The 13,314-nt window shown below is 40.9% G+C and overlaps 1 pseudogene; it reads left to right on the forward strand.

Annotated features, from left to right (window-relative positions):
- The first annotated feature begins 5,781 nt into the window (after positions 1-5,781).
- Positions 5,782-9,547, forward strand: LOC144355080 (uncharacterized; annotated as a pseudogene).
- Positions 9,548-13,314: the final 3,767 nt, after the last annotated feature.

Consider the following 13,314-nt stretch of genomic DNA (forward strand, 5'->3'; position numbering starts at 1 on the left):
TGGAATATTCTATATTTTTTAGAAAATGGTTGAATAGGTAATAGAACAGTGTAGGAGGCAATAGAAGGTAATGGAACATTCTAGAAATTTGTAGTAAGTTCCAGACTCATTATGTATGCTGATGTAATATTCTATTTATAGACAGTGGGGGTATATATAGGGGAGTTGTTCAGCACTGATTTCAGATCGGAGATCTTGTTGAATTGTATTGGAGTTTAAGTATCTAGTTATTGGAGTAGTGGAGTTTTACCGCGTTATTGTACTTGATGTTTGCAGAGTATAATAATACCAGTACCAGTTGAAACCTCATTTGTTGGCTCCGTGTTCGTATTTTATCATCGCCGCCAGGGAAGTCTTTCTGTTACTGTTGCCATTTTGGTATTTGAACCATCACACCTGTACTATACCAATTACGGTAATATTACGTTACGTGTGACAATCCTATGAAGCAGTGTTCGACAGACAGTCTTTCACTACATGTCCCAGTAATTACTAGTAAGATGTGATGTTACAGCGAATGCTGTCATTGAGACTACTCTGGGTGTTGTAAAATTAGAACTCTTGTCTGCAGTCTGGACTAATTTACATTATTTCTATGTGTAAACATGCGCGGGGCTGTAGATAAAGTCTGTTGGTATAATATTTTGCGATAAACTAGGTGTCAGTGTAGTTAGTTGTTCAAATTGTACAACATGAGAGCAGTCTCAATGCCAAAATCTCGGAGGTTTTCACTGTAAAGTATTTCAATATTTTCAAATATAAAACACCAAAGCAATCAAACACAAAAATCTTTATACGTTATTGAAATTATCTTTATCAACAAGTGGTACATACCGTTTTGAGGATTTTTACCTTTCACTCAGATAAGGTTTCGATATTTTTGATATGTTAAATTCTAGCAGCAAAAATACATATACATGTGACATGTGATAATTAATTGTCAAAAATGGCTCTGACCAAACATTAACACCTTAAGTTGTTTTTGCATCGGGCAAGTAATATAAGAAGAGAGCATAAAGTAAAATTTTAAAGAAAAGGGAGCGACGTGGCTTGATATCTCGTGCATTCAAAACTTTGAATTGAGTTTCGAAAAACATAGAATAAACTTATAGCCAACTACATAGAATACACGACGATAAATATTTATTATTTGGAATTTGATACACAGTAATTAATATAAAAAACAGTTGCGATCAATCCGAAAATCAGAGCAGAATCGTTGCAAATACTCGCGCTATTTTAAAGGGTGTTGGTCGTCGCGACGCGCGTGTTCGAATTTCATGTTAAAAAAGGACTTATTTTACACGCGTTGTATACGTGGCAATGGGTCCCATATTGAACAGGACGCGGCGCGACGACCACAATATACAATGTGAAAATGATATCATATATTTTTTTTTTATCTGAGAACATTATGTCAGACTTGAAAATGCCAAATTCAAAAGAATGTGGAGCCCTTGGTAACATTATGTCTGCACGTGTGTACGGGATAACAGTGACACTCTGTAGTCCATGCATATGCAACTATGACTTTCCTAATAACGGTAGACAAAATTCAAAAACAAACCGTCCACATTGAAATGTTTCAGAATATATTTTTGAATAATTAATACATTTCTTTTCTCATATAACATGATGTTTGTTTCTGTATGTTGATTGGTTGTTGTGAACGAATATTAAATATAATACGATTACTGAATCATATTTAGTCATATTCTACAATGCTAAAATATGCAAATTATGTTTGAGCCCTCCGAAAATGTTCAATGTTAATATAATTTTCCTTTTAAAAGACTCCATGAGCATCAAGGAGAGGTCTGATTAACCCCAAAATATTGTATACATCGCATTAATAAGTATTGCCTACTGGAAAGCAGGCTAAAAACTGTTTTTCGTCATTAAAATTACTGGATGAATGACGGATTCGACAACCCAGTCACGTTATAAACATCAAGCCTTTTGATTTGATCTGGGACTGTGATTTGATATACTAGTATGGCCACACTGATTTAATTTTATGGATGAAATCCTCTGAAGACCCCAAAACTAATGCGAGAGGGCAAAAAAAAAATCCTGCCAAAATAAAATGCTGCTAAAACCACAGGACTACAGAGCTGTTATTACGAATTGAACCACAGTGTATCAAAAAACAACAAGTCTTTATTTGTAGGAGGCACATGTTGATGTACACATCTCGTACTGTATTACTGTCACAGGTATCATCACCTTTGATTTTGAAATGGCAAGAGGATAAGGCAGATGTTAGCTTTGCAAAAGGCATGCACATCAACTCAATAATAAAGAAAAGCTTACTGTGTTGTATTGAAAAAAATAAATAATTAAAAATGAACAATAAGTTTGTCAACAGCAACCTGGAAATTAACTTCTTTGATCAAAAAATTACTGACTGTGTGTGCAAGCAAATTATCCGAATCAGAAAATGAAAACAAAAATAACAAGTCATTGAAAATGACACAGTCCCCGTTAAATTTTTAAAAGTTCTCTTTGTGCTCGTCATATTAAAGCGAAGAGGTTGTTGTGAGCGTGTACTTGAAACTTGAGTTCCAAGTGGCGTATACAACAAATTGTTTATTTACATCAAAACACATGTTCCGTGTAGTAGTAATATGGCCAAAAATAAAAACAGCCGTTATTCGGCCATCTTTGATCTGATTATGAAACACACTGATATGTATGATGTATGTGCCAAATACGAATGAAAATGGTACATAAATTGTGGAAATATAGTAGTAAGGCCAAAATGTCAGATGGCTCATCGGCCATCCTTGACCCGATTTTGAATCAAATTGTCATGGACATGCATCCTAACATGTATAAAGTACACGTATGTGCCAAATTTGAATGAAAACCGACAGAGCACGTCCAAGATACCGCATAAAAAATAAAAAACAAGATGCCTGCCAGACGACCATCTTTGATCCAATTGCGAAATAAATCGTCATGGACATGTATCCTAACATGTATCATCTATGTACCAAGTTTGAATGACAACTGACAAAGCATGTCCAAAATACAACATTTTCAAAAAACAAGATGGCTGCCAGTCGGCCATTTTGAATCGAATCGCTGAATCACTGCATGTGCATATGTCCCACATAAAGTACTAGGCACATGCAAAGAATGAACGGAATCGGCCCACAGGATTCTGAAATATGACTCTGGACAGACTGACAGACGGACACACGGACGGACAGGCTCAGGAACTCACAGACGGTCGGGGACATGTATCCTAACATGTATGATCTATGTACTAAATTTGAATGAAAACTGACAAAGCATGTCCAAAATACGACATTTTCAAAAAACAAGATGGCTGCCAGTCGGCCATCTTTGATCCAATTGTGAAATAAATCGTTATGGACATGTATCCTAACATGTATAATCTATGTACCAAGTTTGAATGAAAACTGACAAAGCATGTCCAAAATACAACATTTTCAAAAAACAAGATGGCTGCCAGTCGGCCCTTTATGAATTGAATCGCTATACCACAGAATGTGCATATGTCCCACATAAAGTACTAGGCACATGCAAAGAATGAATGGAATCGGTCCAAGGGATTTTGAGATATGACTCCGGACGGACGCACGGACGCACAGACGCACGGATGGAGACCGAATTATAAGTCCCCATTTTCGGACTTCGTCCGAACGGGGACTAATAAGAAACTTTTCTTCACCCCGAAAGGGGACTTCGGCCGAGGAGCTTCCGCTGCTTTCGTTGCAGTTTTGTCGACTTCAGTGTGGACAAAGTAACCGAACTGACCACGGGCGCTCACAACAGAATTTATGGTTAAGGGAGATAGGCTTGGGTAGGGTTATATACTAGTATAGAAATAAAGACACTAGTATATAACCCTACCCAAGCCTATCTCCCTTAACCATAAATCCTGTTGCGAGCGCCCGTGGAACTGACTAGTCGCCTGACTGACTTTTAGGCCACCATACACCTCCACTCCTCTCCCATTTCTCTCATCGTTGCGGAAGAAACGCGGGACAGCCACTCTGGACAATATGTCCTTAAAGTTGTCTGGGCGAAACTCGCTTGCCGCTACCGATCTCTCGTATAGCTGTGTAAACGTCACATCTCCCTGGCCAACGTCAATTGTGTACTAGTCGACAACAATCCCTTTGTTTTATGCTCACGTATTTTGGTGGTGTGGTCGCCATGTTGGATCATTTATGACAAAATTGGCATGTTTTGAGGCAATCTCCTTCATAAGTCTTTGCACTTTACGTAACGCGCATCTAACTGTGAGGGGAACTGTGCGTAGTTTGGTTTCGAGGTAATCCAAAACGAGTTTACGACAACGTCACTATGTGTGTTTATTGTATTTACGATCATGTTAATGCCCTCTTGTGTTCGCTTTACATTTTGCTACGCATGCTCTGTTCTCGTGTTGTGTTTTCCCCGCCATGTTGGTTCTGTTTTCCCGTTGAGAAATAAACGGAGTTACTCGCTCATTAGTGCTCCAACCGAAGTGTCTGGTTGTAGTCCAAGCTCTGTATACAACAGTTCTGTGTCCATACTGGCGTGGTGGCAGCGTCCTTCGGATCTACACGTCATTGAAAGGTAATACGGACATCGTAAACTCACAAGCCTGCTATACATGTATGGACTTTACACACGCATATTGTGTACAGTCAGTCAGTCATTATATCGACTGGATGATACCGACGTTGATTTCGTTAATCAATACTAATCATTATGGCCAACCAACAACGGGCGCCAAAACAGTGGTGTCTGTCAAAATCAGAAACAATTACTTCGTTTGAAAGCTGGCGTCAGAACCTGGTCTACACACTCTCATTAGACTCAAATTTTGCACAGTTCCTCGGTGAGGGCGTACAGTGGACAAAGCGAACCAAGGCTACATCGCTGAGAGGTTTCACAGATGATGGGGAAGACATCCTGGCCGGCAGAAGACAAACTGCCCAGCAGAAGGTCAGTGCCCTAGAACTAATGTTGGGGCAAATAGCCAACTTCTGCCCAATCATATCTCGCAACATGATAGTCAAAAATTCGACATCCATGAGCAATATTTGGCAGGTAATCCGTCTTCATTTTGGGTACCAGTCCACTGGTGCACACCTGCTAGATTTTTGTAATATACACCTTGAACCAGATTAACGCCCAGAAGATTTCTTCCAACGCTTAACAGCATTTGTTGATGATAACCTGTTACCCAGTGACAATGGTATTTCACACCACAGTGAAACAATAACTGACGATGAGGAAATTTCCCCTTCACTTGAGAACTACATTGTACTCACTTGGTTACAACTAATTCACATTGACCTCCCCAAACTGGTTAAACAGCGGTATGGGACTGAGCTGTGGACACGGACTCTAGCTTCTATAAAGCCCGAGATCTCGAAAGCATTGAGCTCACTTTTAGATGAAATCCACATGACTGAGGACGCCACTGTCATGCTCTCTGCTTCTTCAAGGCCTCAGAGGGGACGCATCACACCAAAACCAATGAGATATCAAAAGGCTCGGCCCAGGGAACGCAAAAGCCGCTCATGCTCATTATGTAAGCAGGCCAGCCGTAAGTTCATGACCAAGGCCCGACAGATTGTTAATATACTCGATGAAGTTCCCCAGGATACCCAACAGGGCAATGATGATCTCAGTGACTCCGACACTGCGGACGTCCCTACTGCCCTTAGAATACAAGTTCGTCAGTCACCATATATTGATACATTTTATGGCCACCAGGTTACACATCTTACCATCGACAGTGGTGCCACTGGCAATATGATTCTACTGGCCACCACAAAACGTCTTGGCATCCCAATAAAGTCTAGTTCTCAATCAGCACGTCAAGCAGATGGTTCATCTCCCCTAAAAGTTGTGGGTGAGACCAAATTCGCAGTGAGTCACGATGATATGAATTTCAAGTTTGAAGGCCTCGTTGTCGAGAATCTTGATGTTGAAATACTTGCAGGTACCCCTTTCATGGAGGCTAATGATATAAGTGTTCGTCCAGCCAAGCACTAAGTCACTGTTGGAGACAACACTACATATACATACGGTTCATCGCCAAAGGACAGTCATCACATTCGCCGGACACTCATACTACGCGCACCACCAAAGTCAACAACAATTTGGCCCGGTGATATCATTGAACTTGACTTGCCTACAGAAATCAGACTCAAGCGAGGCATTTGCACTTGAACCACGAGTAGAATCTCGCTCGCTCTCAGTCATATCATCTGACAAGCCATGGCCTGCTCCAAACATTTATTCAACCATATCGGGTAAAATTCGGATTCCGAACCAGACTAACACACCCCAAAATTTGAAACGCAATGAACATTTTTGCCAAATATGTCCTGTCTTCGTACCACTGCCAAACAAAGACAGCATAGACACTACACTTCATGTAACATCACCACACAAATCAGTCCTTTCAGAAAAGAGCTACTCAGATTCGGTTAAAATTGACCCCGACCAACTCCTCTCTCCGTCTCACCGAGCAAAGTTCGCAACATTACACCATGAATATGATGATGTCTTCAACACTGCAATCAAGGGTTATAATGGTGCTTCTGGCCCATTTCAAGCAGTCGTCAATATGGGTCCTGTCCAACCACCGCAGCGCAAGGGTCGTGCTCCCCAATACTCCCATGACAAGTTGGCTGAGTTACAACAAAAATTTGATGAACTTGAAGAGCTAGGTGTTTTCGCTCGCCCGGAGAACGTACATGTCAATGTGGAATATGTAAACCGCTCATTCTTAGTCAAAAAACCAAATGGTGAATTCCGTCTTGTCACCGCTTTTGCAGACGTTGGCCGCTACAGTAAGCCACAACCCGCCCTCATGCCAGACATCGACAGCACACTACGCCAAATTGCACAATGGAAGTATATCATCACCACTGATCTCACTAAGGCCTTCTACCAGATTCCACTTTCACACGAGTCACAAAAATACTGTGGCGTTGTAACCCCATTCAAAGGTGTCCGCGTATACGTGCGTTCAGCCATGGGAATGCCAGGCTCTGAGACAGCGTTGGAGGGGTTAATGTGTCGCATACTTGGTGACATGCTTGAGGATGGTAGCATTGCCAAACTCGCAGATGATCTGTACTGCGGTGCAAATACAATCGAGGACCTTCTTGTAAATTGGAGACGTCTCCTGTGTAAGTTACCAGCCAAAGACTTAAGACTGTCACCATCAAAAACTGTCATCTGCCCTGCAACAGTCACAATTCTCGGTTGGGTTTGGAATGAGGGAACCATCCGCGCAAGCCAACACCATATCTCTACGTTGTCATCATGTTCTCCACCAGAAAAGATACGCAACCTACGATCATTTATAGGTGCATATAAGGTCCTAGCTAGAGTGTTACCAGGCTGTGCTTCTCTTGTTGCTCTACTAGAAGATGCAACTATTGGACAACAATCCCAAGATAGAATTCAATGGTCGGATGAGCTTCGCGATTCCTTTTGTGTTGCTCAGGCAGCATTATCGTCAAATCGCACGATCACACTCCCCAGACGCACAGATCAGATATGGATCGTTACTGATGCAGCCATTAAAAAACACAGTGTTGGGTCCACCATGTATATCTCGCGTGGTGACAAGCTCCACCTCGCAGGTTTCTTCAGTGCCAAGCTCCGAGGCCATCAGGAAACATGGCTTCCATGTGAAATTGAGGCCCTTTCTATTGTCATCGCAACAAGGCACTTTGGTCCATACATCATTCAGTCCCACCATAAACCGTGTATACGTACCGACAGTAAGCCATGTGTGCAAGCGTACGAAAAACTTTGTCGGGGTGAGTTCTCAGCAAGCCCACACGTAACAACATTCCTCTCTTCTGTTAGTCGTTACAAGGCCAACGTGCGCCACCTGGCTGGCAAGGACAATATTCCATCAGACTTTGCCAGCCGCAATGCCACAGAGTGTACCACCCCTACCTGTCAGATATGTTCGTTTGTAGAATGTGTGGAAGACTTGGTTGTCATGAACACATCCGTTGAAGACATATCATCAGGAAATAAACGCCTACCATTCACCAATAGGCCTGTGTGGCAAACTATCGAGTTAGAATGTGCTGATTTAAAACGCACACATTCTCATCTCACCCAGGGAACTCGTCCATCTAAAAAACTAACTAACATCAGAGACATCAAACGCTACCTCAACACCGTCACTATTGCCAAAGATGGTCTACTTGTAGTCAAGCGTAGTGATCCATTCGCTCCATCTCGCGAGTGCATTGTTGTACCTCAACAGGTGTTAGATGGCCTCCTGACAGCAATTCATATTCGTCTCAGTCACCCATCTTGTTACCAAATGAAGCAGGTCCTCCATCGTTATTTTTTCGCACTGGACATGGACAAAGCAATCCAACACATATCCACGTCTTGTCACCAGTGTGCCTCACTTAACAAAGTACCCCACACAATTGTTAAGCAATCAACTTCAGATCCACCAGAATCTGTGGGCAGTTTATATGCAGCAGATGTAATTAAACGTGAAAGACACTTAGTTCTGGTCGTCAGAGAATGCGTCACGTCATACACCACAGCGTGCCTCATAGAAGACGAACGCAGTGAAACATTGCGCAATGCCCTACTGCGACTTTGCATTGACCTGAGCCCCCTTGATGGTCCACCCGCAGTTATACAGACAGACCCAGCTCCAGGTTTTGTAGCCCTATCTAAAGACAGCCTTCTTCGAAAATATCGTCTGAATATTGAGGTCGGCCGCATCAAGAATCGCAACAAAAACCCTGTCGCACATAGAGCAATACAGGAAGTTGAGGATGAGATACTCCGTCAGGATCCACTGTGCGTAACTATTACGCTACTCTCCCTCTCCATAGCAATCACTCATGTTAACTCTCGCATACGTTCAAGTGGCTTATCGGCACGTGAAATGTGGACCCAATTTACCAATTATCAGCTTCCTATTAGCGACTGTAAACTTATTTTAGACCAACACACGAAACGTTTGGCTAACCATAAAGTCAGCGAGAAATCAAAAGCTCCTACAGTAAAAACCACCAGTGCACCCAAACTTGAAGTTGGGGACCTCGTCTATCTGCACTGTGACCGCAATAAGTCTAGTGCCCGTGATCGCTACTTAGTGACTGGTATCGATGGCCAATGGCGCAACATCCGCAAGTTCCGTGGTAGTCAACTCAGGCAAACATCAAACCGTGTCAAAGAGTCGGAATGTTATATTGTATCTTCTCCGAAAGACACCGATCAAAATCCTATGTCATATCTTCCTGACGAAGACGAAACTCCACTATCTCCAACACATCCACCAATACCACCAAGTATACCTTCTGATCTAACACCGGCAACTGGTTGCACTGACACTCCTTTAGAAACTGAGTCGCAAAGTATTGGCTCAGTCGACCCAATAATGTTGACTCCTGGAGACCCAACACCAACATCCCTGGCTGACGATACTCCAATAGTCATGCAGCTCGTTCAACATAAACAATCAAGCCGTAACCGCCGGCTTCCGGAACATCTAAAAGACTATGTCACGGACTTTTAATTCTGTATTCAGTTAGATTATTTTTGTGTGTCTTTCTAACAACAATTTTGTGTTATCATGTAGCGAGTCATTTTTCCTCATGCGTTTTCTTTAGACTTTTCAAAAATGGTGTAAGTTAAAGACAATAAGTGGTTACGCCACTATGTGTGTTTATTGTATTTACGATCATGTTAACGCCCTCTTGTGTTCGCTTTACATTTTGCTACGCATGCTCTGTTCTCGTGTTGTGTTTTCCCCGCCATGTTGGTTCTGTTTTCCCGTTGAGAAATAAACGGAGTTAATCGCTCATTTGCACTCCAACCGAAGTGTCTGGTTGTAGTCCAAGCTCTGTCTGTGTCCATACTGGCGCAAGTCGGCGCTTTGCGATAATATGAGTCGGCAAGTTCCGGACAGAAAACTTATCTGTGGAGACTCGTCGTCGGAGATTTTTTTTTTTTTTTTTTTTGAGAACAGGCGAAAACTAATGCTCGCGCGTATGTCATCCATAAAATTAAGTCGGTGTGGCCTATCACATGTTCACATGTTGTAGTAATTTGATATTACAAGCCCGAATCTGGCCAGTAATGTGAGGGCACTTACACTGTCTGTTGGGATTTCGGTTTCACCCCTCGTTTACGCAATTTATATTTATTTTTCAAGAATTCCAAGCAAGTCTATGTTGTTAGATGATTCATTACTCAAAGAGGTTTTGTATTTGTGTGGTTGTTTGAAGCGATTCCCAACTAGTTAATAAGCGGTTTTGTGTAAGGGAGGTACGTGGCGGGTGCAACAGCGCGGGTAAGATGTGCTAATTTTTTCCAAAATACCTTAGTTGGTTTTCAGGAGGTGCCTGAATTGACTGTGTTGTACTGTGTTGGATTTGTTCCCTTTTATTTGCCGGAATTGTAAATGATCTTGTGAATTCTAATGTTGAGTATTGGCATTATACTTTTTCAGTTTTTTGTCTTGTTCAGCTTATCTCCATGCGTACATTGCGCCCCTGCGTACAGAGCTGCATCACAGACATACCTTCCAGTTGACAGATTCTCTTTAAATCGTGCACATACAGTTTACACCTACTGTAGTTTGATACATGAGCACGTGAAGAATTCGTGATTGATTCAAAGCTGCAGCCATTTTTTAGGTAAAACAACTCCAAAATCAAGTATTTTGGCATGTGGTTACAATTAATTTCAAATCAAATTGTATTCCAGACATATATTATATACATGTGCTTTTAGCAATTAACTTTGAAGTGTATACACATAGCAGTACGCCATGGCCGCGCCTACATTTGTCCATATAAATAAACAATAATTTGGTCACCAGATCAAAGATGGCCGACTGCTGACAATTTTAGTTTAGTCATATATGGCTGACTCGGTCCATCTAGCATATGCGAAATTCGCGAAGCTATAAAATAGCAATATAAAAACAATGCTCACTATGCACAGGACTTGGAGCTGAGTCATCCTTAAAAGTGTATTGTTTTGAGATTCGAACACAAATAAAATATGGTTTTGCCATTTAATGTGTGCTATGTATGTGTTTTCTTGTTGTATTATTCATTGTCATATGCATGACATGTGTATCTCCATAGTGAAAAAAATACCTTGAGATCCAGGTTTTCACTTTGCTATATATCCTATGTCTCACACCAAAATTATTCATAATATTGATAATGTACATTAGTCCGGCGCATCGACCAGCCATGTGTGTGCAAAAACAATACGAGTTTGTTGTCCCATATTGTGGCGAATACGGGTCAGAACATAGGTGTCATTGACCTGCTAAACAAATTAGACCCACAGCCGTCGGAATTATTAACCGGTTATGTGTGTCACTAACTCACTCCACAGACCTATATATTTCTAAGGTTTATGACCGGTGCCAGCTAAACTATGATAGAGGACACTCAGGCAATTACATAGGTTACAATATACTCGCGTTAAATAATTCAATATAGACAGTGGTAATATTTTTATAAAAACAACTGCTTGGTTGTTTTGAATAATATACACCACTATACGCAGACATATAGAAGCTCGCCATGGACACTGTTTTATGTGCGTGTCCATACCCGTCATCACATAGGTCCAATGCATTCTACCACTACAAATATCCTGTTTAGCGATAACGGTGTTGGATTTCAAAAATCGAGGATCATGCGGGTTAACATAAGTATAGGTTAGAGTTCATAAGACTGGTCGTTAATGTTTGATATCAGTAATTTAATGTTGGTCGACGTGTTTGCAGATATCATCTTGTCTGCACTATGACTGATCGGGATTTGGAAAGTATTCATATCACTAAATCGACGAATGACAGAGGCTGCCAAGCTGTGATCGCATTTTGTCGATATTCAGCTTTGTAACATATTGCTACAATAAAATGTGCCATATTTTAATTATGTTATCATATTGTTGAAATTATTGTTGGGTTAATCGTGCTTGGATGAATATGATTTAACACATTATCCGGGACATTATCATCACGAATACTCGTATGTTAGTATCTCTCGCTACACGAAACACTGCAATCTGATTGGTCTGCAACGCGGCTTCAAGTGAGGTGAAATTCCAAGTATTTCATGGGGGTATACATTTCGCCGAATGACCATTTCGTAGAAAGTCAAAATTATCTTTACTTAATTGGTTAATCCAATATGGCACAAATCGCTAATAACGTTGAAAATGTGTTTGTCTGGTCGTGTCAGGTGCTTTAATCTTTTTTCCCATGTAGTACGAATTAATAAAATTGTATAAGAATTGATTATATTAATTAAAATTATGAAACCGGATGAATTGACGGCTAAAATTAAAAGTTGTCGCAAGCAGAAGGGCGGAGTCAATGCTTGCCACCATTACTCGACTGAGACAATAAGCGTGCTACATAGAATTGTCTTTCGGCGACATGGTTTTCGATGAAATGTCGCGCACAACTTAACCTACAATCAGCGCGGTTTCTGAGGTCTACATTGATAACATTGGGACCGGGACTGGCACACATATTAAACTGTCAATAAACATTTTCAATTTTGAAAATACTAGTAACTTGGGTAATTGGTAAGGAATGTGAATGTACAGGTAAAGGCGAGACCATACCTTGGGTTCTGATTTCTTATTACCGTGGCATGCCATGTATATTTTATCGCATATATCAACGTCATCTGACCTTACTAAGGTTTACCTAGACATGCAACAATGTCTAGAATGTTTCAAATTATGTAGCTCAGTAATATTGATGTCAGACTATTGAATGAAACCCGTGACGCAAGTACAGTGGCGTTCGTGTTACCATGGAGTCTCCATGGCGATGCCATCATGTATTATAATGTACTATAATGTATCCACGATCCATTCCTATTTTTGGTTTTTAGTTTATTTTTTACACATTTTGCACTGACCGACTTCTATCGTGGAATGACTAATAATTAGTTCGAATATATTTTACTATATATATATTCGTAAAACCACAATTGCTTCTTTGAGACAAGGGTATACGTATCTACGGATGTAGGGCAAAGTGATGTTATTTCAGAACTAGAGCGATCTGGTTGTACTACGTACGTCATTGGGCGTTGTTCTCTTGAAGGCATTGACGTCAGCATACAGACGTCACATGTCACTACAGTAACCACAATTACGCACGACCTAGATAACAGACATGCGGTTGTTATACAGACATTAGTAATGTGTGCATATATGGTTTCAGGATTATGGATATTTTTTAACACCGGGTTTTGAAATAAAGCTATTAGTCATGACTGAAACACTGTCTGACTTAAA

Source organism: Saccoglossus kowalevskii, chromosome 1, assembly GCF_978046115.1.
Source record: "Saccoglossus kowalevskii chromosome 1, keSacKowa6.1, whole genome shotgun sequence".
In the NCBI taxonomy this organism is placed as follows: Eukaryota; Metazoa; Hemichordata; class Enteropneusta; family Harrimaniidae; genus Saccoglossus; species Saccoglossus kowalevskii.